The sequence below is a fragment of the Suncus etruscus genome, chromosome 5, assembly GCF_024139225.1.
Source record: "Suncus etruscus isolate mSunEtr1 chromosome 5, mSunEtr1.pri.cur, whole genome shotgun sequence".
Classification (NCBI taxonomy): Eukaryota; Metazoa; Chordata; class Mammalia; order Eulipotyphla; family Soricidae; genus Suncus; species Suncus etruscus.
In genome coordinates this window covers 58,364,983-58,376,741 of record NC_064852.1, presented here as the reverse complement: position 1 = coordinate 58,376,741, position 11,759 = coordinate 58,364,983, and the positions used below count along the sequence as shown (strand labels likewise).

The following is an 11,759-nucleotide window of genomic DNA, read 5'->3' as shown; positions in this document are numbered from 1 at the left end:
GATGGAAAAGTTACTCTGAACTATTAAGCCCCAAGCAATTGTCCAGTATCAAAGCCCTTTAAATATCAGATCTAAATCTTACCTCTTCCTAAATACTAATTATACTGTCCTCCAAGGAATTATATCAGTCTGTAAGAAAACAGACAAACTTATTGGGGAATATGTGTATTGAATGCATTGACTGTGATCAGAAGAAAATTGCTCTCAATAGACTGGGAATGAGACATATGGAAGTCTTAACCACTAGTATTTGGAGGATTAGATATTCTTCACAGAAGAGGCAGCTGTATGTTTCTGGCAAAATCTTTTTTTTCAGGGGGGAGGAGGTTTGGGCTACATCCAGCAGTACTCAGGAGTTACTCCTGGCTCTGCGCTCAGAAATCACTCCTAGAAGGCTTGGGGGACCATATGGTATGCAGGACTTAGAATCTGGGTTCATCCCAGATGTGCAGCATGCAAAGCAAACGCCCTACTGCTGTGCTAATGTCCCTACCCTAGACCCCAGTTCTGGCAAATTCTTTAAGCCTCAGGTTTGTGTTAAATCAAAGGGAGAATTATATAACATTCCTTAGATACTAGAAATAAAATCATTAATATTTGTCATGCTCAAGAACTTACCTGGGTCTGGAGTAATAGCAGAGGAGTAGGGTGTTCGCGTTGCATGGAGTTAACTCAGGATGGACCTGAGTTCAATCCTGACTTCCCATATGGTCTCCTGAGCCTGCCAGGAGTGATTTCTGAGCACTGAGCCAGGAGTAACAACTGAGTGTCACCAAGTGTGCCCCCCAAAACAAAACAAAACAAAATAACAGCAACAACAACAACAACAAAGAACTTACCTAAATACAAAGTAAATTTTGGTCACAATTCAATCAGATAAAAATAAATTCAGTTTACTATATAATTCTGCAAAGGAAGAAATAGATTAATCAATAATATAAACTGACTTCCACATTAATTAATTAGACTCTAAAACTAAAAATTTTGCTGAAAGTCAAGAAAATGATTTTACTGTGCCAAAAGCTATGGTATGTTCATGGAACCTGGCTTTGACTTAAAAAAAATCAAATAATCCAACTAGTGGTGATGGAAAGGGAATTTTTAAGTATTGTATGAATTCTTTTCTCATGATTCATACCTTGAGAGGCAGACAGTATGGTAAAAAAAAAGCATTATTTTTACATTTTACACACAGAAACATACTCTGAAAAACTTTGCTTAATATTGTAAGCCAAGATTAGTTTCTATTTTAATCAATAAAAAACAAGCTTTAATATATAAATGGATTTTTTTACAGAATTAAGTTCTTTACAAATCATTAAAAGCACACACTTACTAGAGGAATCCTCTTGATTCTACATAAAGCTAATTCTCTTCAGGCATCAACAGGAATTGTTCTCTTCGGCTCCTGCATAATTAATAACAAGATACAAATATATTCCTATCTATTTCAGGGGGAGCACAAGTGAGAAAAAGAGAAGGGGACATGATACTGTGTCAAATAAATTCTCTAATACATTTCCCCACTAGAGGGAAAGATAAATTAAATGTGCAATAAAAATTTAATAGCGAACAGTGATTGCACTATAGGAACCCTGATAGAAATAAGCATAATGGCATAATAAATTTTCCTGTGTGAGGAATGATTATTTGGAGCTTTAAGCTTTGACAATTCTTGTAAATCTTATCTGTTTGTTAGCAATTAATAATATTAAATTGCCTCACATATCCCTAGATAAACATCAGCAATCTTTCAAATCATTGTTGAATAAATGCATAATCTAGTACATGCCATAACACTGTTACACTTCTAAATTTCTAAAAATAAATATTAATATCACTGTTCCAAAGAGAAATCAAAACAATTTAATAATTGTGGCTGATATAAATATATCAACAATTATTTGTTAAATACCAATTTGTGTTTAACAGAGATTACTAACTGTCCATCAAAATCCACTTTCCTCTTGGAACAGATCTGGCAGGAAGTGTCAGGATGGACAGTTTTCCCCATGATTCTTTCTAGCATGCTCATCTGATTCATCTTGCTAAAAACCTTGACTGAAAAGGACGGGCCAAGTACTAAACGTGGGACTGTAGTTCCTCCAGCTCCTTGTAGATTTTCTACAAGGTGAAAAATCTTTAAAATGGGAAACTAAATTTTCAAAGAGCTGATTATGAGTTCACATAAATCGAGGACCTGTAAAACACAGGACTTTGAGTTCCAGATAGAAATTGCCTGAAAGGGGCTAGAGAGATAGTACAGTGGTGGTCATTTGCCTTGCACTCAGTCTATTCAGGACGAATAGTGGTTTGAATCCCAGCATTCCATATGGTCTCCTGTGCCTGCCAGGGGCGATTTCTGAGCCAGAAATAACCCCTGAGTGTCTCTGGGTGTGACCCCACTCCCCGCAATAAAAAGAAAGAAAAAAAATTGCCTGAAAGCCTGAATCAGTCTCTTACTAAGAATCACACCACACATTCTAGTCCAAAAATACCAAATAATTATCAACATTGTTATAGTAAATATTGAATATAATATTTGTTATATCTCTCTGTAATGCTTGTGCTTGCTTCTAATCAGCATTATGGAGAAATTAAGTGTGGTTAATGCCAATTGTCATATCTTTAATTTGCACTTAAATACCATATTTCCTTCTGATGTTTTTTATTCTTTCCCTGTTTCCCTCACATATATGTGAAAGAACACTTTAAGACATTTTCCAGTCTTTTGGTATTTCCTACCTCAACGCTACCCTGTTCTCATATGAAAAATAAAATAATATCGAGGTATATTAAAGAATGTGACTTATTTAGATATCAGGGGGATAGTAACAAATTGGTAAAAATAAGAAAGCTCAGGTGTTATAGTTTTAGTTTGATTAGCTTGATTATCGGGCCTGATTTTTATTTACCATATTTCCGGTGTATAAGACCACCCCCTAATTTTGCAGTTAAAACATAGGTTTAGGCCTATATTCGTTGTATCAGACAGAATGTTCCTGTGCTGCATGTGTTCCTGTGCTCATGTACCACAGTGAGCCAATCACAACAAGCAAAGGTTCAAAGGTTATACTGTAATAGACTTCCTCTCTGACTCTGGCCAATTTGAGAAGGCTTTTGACAGTGTAGATTCGGGTCCAGAACATTGTCTAATTTGCATGCATAAAAAGCCTGCTTGGATTAGCTGAGTAAGAGAGGCAGTCCGAGCAGCCTTGCATGATTGGTGCAGGATCGAGTTGGAAAATTCATTTTGTGGCAATATTCAGACAATTTTGTTTAGCGGCATATTGAAACATTTTTCGGGATATACTCGGCGTTTAAGATGACCCCAGAATTTCGGGTGACTTTTTTTGTTTCAAAAGTCGTCTTATATGCCGGAAAATATGGTAGTGACATTTAAAATCACTTAATAAGCCTCTGTGGGGTTGGGAGGAAGGACACTTGGGATATTGGTCATGGGAATCTTGCACTGGTGAAACATTATATATATAATCCTTCACCTTCATTAAAAAATTAAAAAAATAGAAAAGATAAGGCCTCCCAATTCTTACCGCAGGTTGTGTTCTTTACACTGACTGTATAGAAAGAGGAGGTACAGTAAATGCACCCCATATACACCTCAACCCAGGCCCTTTGCCTGGTCTGTATTGTGAACTGGGAGACAAAAAAAATAAAATAAAATCACATTATAAGTCCTAATAATTAGGACCATTTTCCAATAATTGTCAATATGATCATAAAATTTTGTAGCATGAATTCTAGATAAAACCTTTCAAAGCTAAACAAATTCACTGACAAAGTAATTCAGGCAGTTAGCATGTATAAAAAAAAAACATTTATGTGAATGGAAATTTCCCAATTTAAAAAATCTATGGGTGATAGGTAAGAATTTTTTTTATTTTGAGCAAAGTGAATTACAAATATTTCTTTTTTTTTTTTGATTCTACTTTTTTTTTTGGCATGATTTTTTTTAAATTTATTTAAACACCTTAATTACATACATGATTGTGTTTGAGTTTCAGTCATGTAAAGAACACTACCCATCACCAGTGCAACATTCCCATCACCAATGTCCCAAGTCTCCCTCCTCCCCACCCGACCCCCGCCTGTACTCTAGACAGGCTCTCCATTTTCCTCATACATTCTCATTATTAGGACAGTTCAAAATGTAGTTATTTCCCTAACTAAACTCATCACTATTTGTGGTGAGCTTCCTGAGGTGAGCTGGAACTTCCAGCTCTTTTCTCTTTTGTGTCTGAAAATTATTATTACAAGGGTGTCTTTCATTTTTCTTAAAACCCATAGATGAGTGAGACCATTCTGCGTTTTTCTCTCTCTCTCTGACTTATTTCACTCAGCATAATAGATTCCGTATACATCCATGTATAGGAAAATTTCATGACTTCATCTCTCCTGACAGCTGCATAATATTACATTGTGTATATGTACCACAGTTTATTTAGCCATTCGTCTGTTGAAGGGCATCTTGGTTGTTTCCACAGTCTTGCTATGGTAAATAGTGCTGCAATGAATATAGGTGTAAGGAAGGGATTTTTGTATTGTATTTTTGTGTTCTTAGGGTATATTCCTAGGAGTGGTATAGCTGGGTCATATGGGAGCACGATTTCCAGTTTTTGGAGGAATATCCATATTGCTTTCCATAAAGGTTGAACTCGACGGCATTCCCACCAGCAGTGGATAAGAGTTCCTTTCTCTCCACATCTTCACCAACACTGTTTATTCTCATTCTTTGTGATGTGTGCCATTCTCTGGGGTGTGAGGTGGTATCTCATCGTTGTTTTGATTTGCATCTCCCTGATGATTAGTGATGTGGAACGTTTTTTCATGTGTCTTTTGGCCATGTGTATTTCTTCTTTGTCAAAGTGTCTGTTCATTTCTTCTCCCCATTTTTTGATGGGATTAGATGAATTTTTCTTGTAAAGTTCTGTCAGTGCCTTGTATATTTTGGAGATTAGCCCCTTATCTGATGGGTATTGGGTGAATAGTTTCTCCCACTCAGTGGGGGGCTCTTGTATCCTGGGCACTATTTCCTTTGAGATGCAGAAGCTTCTCAGCTTAATATATTCCCATCTGTTAATCTCTGCTTTCACTTGCTTGGAGAGTGCAGTTTCCTCCTTGAAGATGCCTGTAATGTCCTGGACTGTTTTGCCTATGTGCTGTTCTATATATCTTATGGTTTTGGGGCTGATATCGAGGTCTTTAATCCATTTGGATTTTACCTTCGTACATGATGTTAGCTGGGGGTCTAAGTTCAATTTTTTGCAAGTGGCTATCCAATTGTGCCAACACAACTTGTAGAAGAGGCTTTCCCTGCTCCATTTAGGATTTCCTGCTCCTTTATCAAAAATTAGGTGGTTGTATGTCTGGGGGACATTTTCTGAGTATTCAAGCCTATTCCACTGATCTGAGGACCTATCCTTATTCCAATACCATGCTGTTTTGATGACTGTTGCTTTGTAGTACAGTTTAAAGTTGGGGAAAGTAATTCCTCCCATATTCTTTTTCCCAATGATTGCTTTAGCTATTCGAGGGTGTTTATTGTTCCAAATGAATTTCAAAAGTGTCTGATCCACTTCTTTGAAGAATATCACGGGTATCTTTAGAGGGATGGCATTAAATCTGTATAATGCCTTGGGGAGTATTGCCATTTTGATGATGATAATCCTGCCAATCCATGAGCAGGGTATGCGTTTCCATTTCCGTGTGTCCTCTCTTATTTCTTGGAGCAGAGTTTTATAGTTTTCTTTGTATAGGTCCTTCACATATTTAGTCAAGTTGATTCCAAGATATTTGAGTTTGTGTGGCACTATTGTGAATGGGGTTGTTTTCTTAATGTCCATTTCATCCTTATTACTATTGGTGTATAGAAAGGCCATTGATTTTTGTGTGTTAATTTTGTAGCCTGCCACCTTGCTATATGAGTCTATTGTTTCTAGAAGCTTTTTGATAGAGTCTTTAGGGTTTTCTAAGTAGAGTATCATGTCATCTGCAAACAGTGAGAGCTTGACTTCTTCCTTTCCTATCTGGATTCCCTTGATATCCTTTTCTTGCCTAATCGCTATAGCAAGTACTTCCAGTGCTAGGTTGAATAGGAGTGGTGAGAGAGGACAGCCTTGTCTTGTGCCGGAATTTAGAGGGAAGGCTTTCAGTTTTTCTCCATTGAGGACAATATTTGCCACTGGCTTGTGGTAGATGGCCTTCACTATATTGAGAAAGGTTACCTCCATTCCCATCTTGCTGAGAGTTTTGATCAAGAATGGGTGTTGGACCTTATCAAATGCTTTCTCTGCATCTATTGATATGATCATGTGGTTTTTATTTTTCTTGTTATTGATGTTGTGTATTATGTTGATAGATTTACGGATGTTAAACCAGCCTTGCATTCCTGGGATGAAACCTACTTGATCGTAGTGGATGATCTTCTTAATGAGGCATTGAATCCTATTTGCCAGGATTTTGTTGAGGATCTTTGCATCTGCATTCATCAGTGATATTGGTCTGTAATTTTCTTTTTTGGTAGCGTCTCTTTCTGGTTTAGGTATCAAGGTGATGTTGGCTTCATAAAAGCTATTTGGAAGTGTTTCTGTTTGTTCAATTTCATGAAAGAGTCTTGCCAAGATTGGCAGTAGTTCCTCTTGGAAAGTTTGATAGAATTCATTAGTGAATCCATCTGGACCTGGGCTTTTATTTTTCGGCAGACATTTGATTACTGTTTTAATTTCATCAATGGTGATGAGGGTGTTTAGATATGCTACATCCTCTTCCATCAACCGTGGAAGATTATAAGAGTCCAAGAATTTATCCATTTCTTCCAGGTTCTCATTTTTAGTGGCGTAGAGTTTTTCAAAGTAGTTTCTGATTACCCTTTGAATCTCTGTCATATCAGTAGTGATCTCTCCTTTTTCATTTCTGATACGAGTTATCAAGTTTCTCTCTCTCTTTCTTTGTTAGATTTGCCAGTTGTCTATCAATCTTGTTTATTTTTTCAAAGAACCAACTTCTGCTTTCGTTGATCTTTGAGTTTCCACTTCATTGATTTCTACTCTCAGCTTTGTTATTTCCTTCTGTCTTCCTATTCTTAGGTCCTTTAGTTGAGCATTTTCTAGTTCTATTAGCTGTGTCATTAAGCTACTCAGGTAAGCTCCTTCTTCCTTCCTGATGTGTGCTTGCAAAGCTATAAATTTTCCTCTCAGTACTGCTTTTGCTGTGTCCCATAAGTTCTGATAGTTTGTGTCTTTATTGTCATTTGTTTCCAGGAACCTTTTGATTTCCTCCTTGATTTCATCTCGGACCCACTGGTTATTGAGCATGAGGTTGTTTAACTTCCAGGTGTTAAAGTGTTTCTTCTGAGTCTCTTTGGAGTTCACAAATAATTTCAGAGCCTTGTGGTCAGCAAAGGTAGTCTGCAAAATTTCTATCCTCTTGATCTTATGGAGGTATGTTTTATGTGCCAGCATGTAGTCTATCCTGGAGAATACCCCCATGTACATTGGAGAAGAATGTGTATCCAGGTTTCTGGGGATGGAGTGTCCTATACATATCCACTAGGCCTCTTTCTTCCATTTCTCTCCTCAGGTCTAGTATATTCTTGTTGGGTTTCAGTCTGGTTGGCCTATCCAGTGTTGACAAAGCCGTGTTAAGGTCCCCCACAATTATTGTGTTGTTGTTGATATTATTTTTCAGATTTGTCAACAGTTGTATTAAATATTTTCCTGGCCCCTCATTCGGTGCATATATGTTTAGGAGAGTGAATTCTTCCTGCTCTACGTACCTCTTGATTAATATAAAATGTCCATCTTTGTCCCTTACAATCTTCCTGAGTATAAAGTTTGCATTATCTGATATTAGTATGGCCACTCCAGCTTTTGTATGGGTGTTGTTTGCTTGGATAATTTTTCTCCAGCCCTTTATTTTGAGTCTATGTTTGTTCTGACTATTCAGGTGTGTTTCTTGTAGGCAGCAGAAGGTTGGATTGAGTTTTTTGATCCATTTAGCCACTCTGTGTCTCTTGACTGGTGCATTTAGTCCATTGACGTTGAGAGAAAGAATTGTCCTGGGATTTAATGCCATCTTTATTTCAAAATTTGGTGTGTCTTTTGGTAGTCTTGTCTTAGATTAGGTCTTTCAGTTTTTCTCTTAAGTCTGGTTTTGTGTCTGTGAAGTTTCTGAGCTGTTTTTTGTCTGTGAAGCCATGTATTCTTCCATCAAACTGGAAAGTGAGTTTTGCTGGGTATAGTATTCTGGGTGAAGCATTCATTTCATTCAGTCTTGTCACAATTTCCCACCACTGCTTTCTGGCATTGAGTGTTTCTGGTGACAGGTCTGCTGTAAATCTCAGGGAAGCTTGCTTGAATGTGATTTCCCCTTTTGATCTTGCTGTTTTCAGAATTCTGTCTCTATCTGTGGGATTTGTCATTGTGACTAGGATGTGTCTTGGGGTGGTTTTTCTGGGGTCTCTTTTGGTTGGTACTCTTCGGGCATGCAGGATTTGATCACATATATTCTTTAGCTCTGGAAGTTTCTTTTTAATGATGTTCTTGACCGTTGATTCTTCCTGGAAATTTTCTTCCTGGGTCTCTGGGACTCCAATGATTCTTAAATTGTTTCTGTTGAGCTTATCATAGACTTCTATTTTCATCTGTTCCCATTCTTTGACTAATTTTTCCATTGTCTGCTCATTTGCTTTAAGTTTTTTGTCCAATCTCTCCTGCTGTATGGAATTGTTATGTATCTCATCTTCCACAGCACCAAGTCTATTCTCAGCTTCTGATACCCTGTCCCAGAGCTTATCCATTTTGTCATTCACTTCGTTTACTGACTTTTTCAGTCCTGTTAGTTGACATGTTATTTCAGTTTGGAGTTTTGTGATTTCTGTCTTCATATTTTCTTGGTTCTTATTAGTGTTCTGTTCAACTCGATCCATGGTTTCTTGGAGGTCTTTGAGCATCTTCCATATTGCTAGTCTAAAGTCCTTATTTGAGAGGTTGATTAGTTGGTTGGTCATTATCTGGTCCTCAGAATTGTCATCTCCATTCTCTATGTCTGATGCTGGCCTGCGTTGTTTCCCCATTGTCACACTTGTATTGTGGGTTTTTCTACCTGTTGTGGTAGTATTCATTGTCTATATGATGCAGACAGCACACTCCTCTGGCTCCTCCCTTTCTGGATGGGCTGGCTTGCCTCTAAGGGAGGGGAGTCCTCCGTGGATGAAGCCTCACACTGGGTCAAATCTTAGGCCCGAGCATGCAACAGAGAAGACAGTCTGGAGAGAAATGTTTGCTTTTGTGATATAGGTCAGCTGGAGCCTCTTTTTGCCCCACTCGCAAGAGTTTCATGCAAGAGGACAGTAGACAGACATAGACAGGTCACACTCACAGTTTTTCACAGTTAGGTCCCACTGGGCCAGTGTACTTTCACGGATTTTCCCCACCTGGTGTCACACACAGGGAGCTGGCTTTTGCAAAGCCTTGCCTGTTTTCATGCTCTGTAGTCCCTCCTTGAAAATGGCGTCTGGGCGAGCGAGGTTTCTGGAGCCTCTTTTTGCCCCACTCGCAAGAGTTTCACGCAAGAGGACAGTAGACAGACATAGACAGGTCACACTCACAGTTTTTCACAGTTGGGCCCCACTGGGCCGGTGTACTTTCGCGCATTTTCCCCGCTGGTGTCACACACAGGGAGCCAGCTTTGCCGGTTTTCATGCTCTGTAGTCCCTCCCTGAAAAAAATCTTGATTCTCGAATTACAAATATTTCACAGTAATTTTTTAGGTACATAGTGACATTGAATCAGGGGCATTCCCACTACCAATGCTGTCCTCCCTCCACCCCTATTTCCAGCATGCATCCCATATTCCCCTCTTTACCCTGGGGGTTGCTAGTATAAATGGTCCCCTCTGTGTCTAGCATATTGTATATTGGGTATCGATTCTGTTGTCATTGGCTTTGGATTTGATATTTAAATTTGATAATTTTTTTATTTCTACTTAATATTCATACGACTGTTTGGTCTTGGTATCCTCCATTATTTCCCCCTATATTTGTGAGGTAGAACAAGATGATTCAAATTATGTGGTTCTGTTTGAAGGAAAGAAAAAAATAAAATAAAATGGGGCAAAAATCAAACAAGCAGAAAATAGGAGGAGTCCTTCTAGAGGCTAGAAATATCAATTTAAGAGGAGAAAGAAAAAAAGGAAGAAAAACATAACAATATTAAAAAAATTTTAAAAATTAAACAAAAAACTCAAAAAGCACCACAGCAATAAAGAATTTTTAAAACACAATTATTGAAAAATCAAGCAATGAAGACAAGAAATCAAGTCTGTTGAAAGTTTGGATTTGGATCTATATAAAGTGATCTAAATATAGAAAATTTTTCTCTGTAAATTGAATGTACATCAAAATCTTTTATTCTGATGGAGAAGCTTTGTTTAGAATAGACTTGTCTGAGCGCATCTTTTGTTTGGGTTGAAGGATGCTTGAAGAAGGAAGGCAGAGTTGGATTTGCTTTGATTATTTTAATGAAAGCATAGCTTCATTGATTCCAAATTCTGTACTCTCCTAGTCAGCAGGAAAATGTGTTTATATAATGAAAGATTTTCTGGATGAAGGAAGGAACACATGGTATACACAGGTCTTTTTGCTATTTTCTAAAGTGAATATTGTTAAAATAATGTTTGTCCATTCTAAGATGCTATATTGACTGTGCTTTCAGATGTAGTTTAGAAAAGACTCTCAAAATATCAACTTCCAAAACACATCAACTTAATTTCTCTTAATAAAAAAAAAGAATAAAGTTACTTTAAAAATGCACTTAAAATGGCCAAATGTTTGTTTTATTTTATTATTTTGGTATGTGGATGGTAGCCTCCCAAGCAATGCTTCAGGTTTCAGTCAGTGCTTGGAGGACTCCAGAACCATCTCCTGTTCACAAATTGGAAGAAAATTATTAAATGGTCATACAACTTAAAATTGTTGTATTTAAGCAAATACAAATTTAAATTAATTTCCATCAAAATATCAATGGTGTTCTCCACAAAAGTAATAATAAATTCTAAAAATGTGTGTAGACCTATAAAAGACCCCAAGTAGTCAAAGATATTCTGAGAGGAAAATGAAAAGTTATATGGTGATATCATAATCCCTTACTTCAAAATATTTAACCAGTGATCAAGCCACTTTATTTTATTTTATTTAAAATAATTAAAACTTTATTTTGTTAGACTAAAAACATCGAACAGACCCATTAACTAGTGTTCTCACAAATAAACCAATGTTTATATGGATATTTAATGCATATAACAGCAACAATAAAAGATCATATGATGAAAAAGTAAAGTCTATTCATAACAGCTACATGCAAAAAAGAAACAAGATTACCACTTTACAATATATAAAAATATTAAATAAAAATGGATTAAATGTTTAGATATTAACCAAACACATTGATGCATAAAAGAAAGTTGGGAGACATACATATGTCTTTCTTAGACAACAAATATATTTTCAAAGATGCAATTCAAATGACAATGGAAATAAAACTGAAACTAGACAAAGAGGACTGTAGTAAGTTATAAAGATTTTAACAATGAAATAAAACTATTATAAAATTAAACTAACATCTCGCAGCTAGGACACAATGGCATATTTGACAAGAGCTTATAGGCAAACTCACAAAATTCATCAAGCCAAACCAACCTAGTATAAAAAAAATGAGCAATATACCAGAATAAAGTCATTT

General features: G+C 36.8%; 1 non-coding gene across 1 annotated transcript; it reads left to right on the top strand.

Annotated features, from left to right (window-relative positions):
* The first annotated feature begins 3,537 nt into the window (after positions 1-3,537).
* Positions 3,538-3,670, top strand: LOC126010046 (small nucleolar RNA SNORA51). The gene has a single exon (XR_007496186.1). It is a non-coding gene; the product is annotated as a small nucleolar RNA SNORA51 (small nucleolar RNA).
* The last annotated feature ends 8,089 nt before the right edge of the window (positions 3,671-11,759 follow it).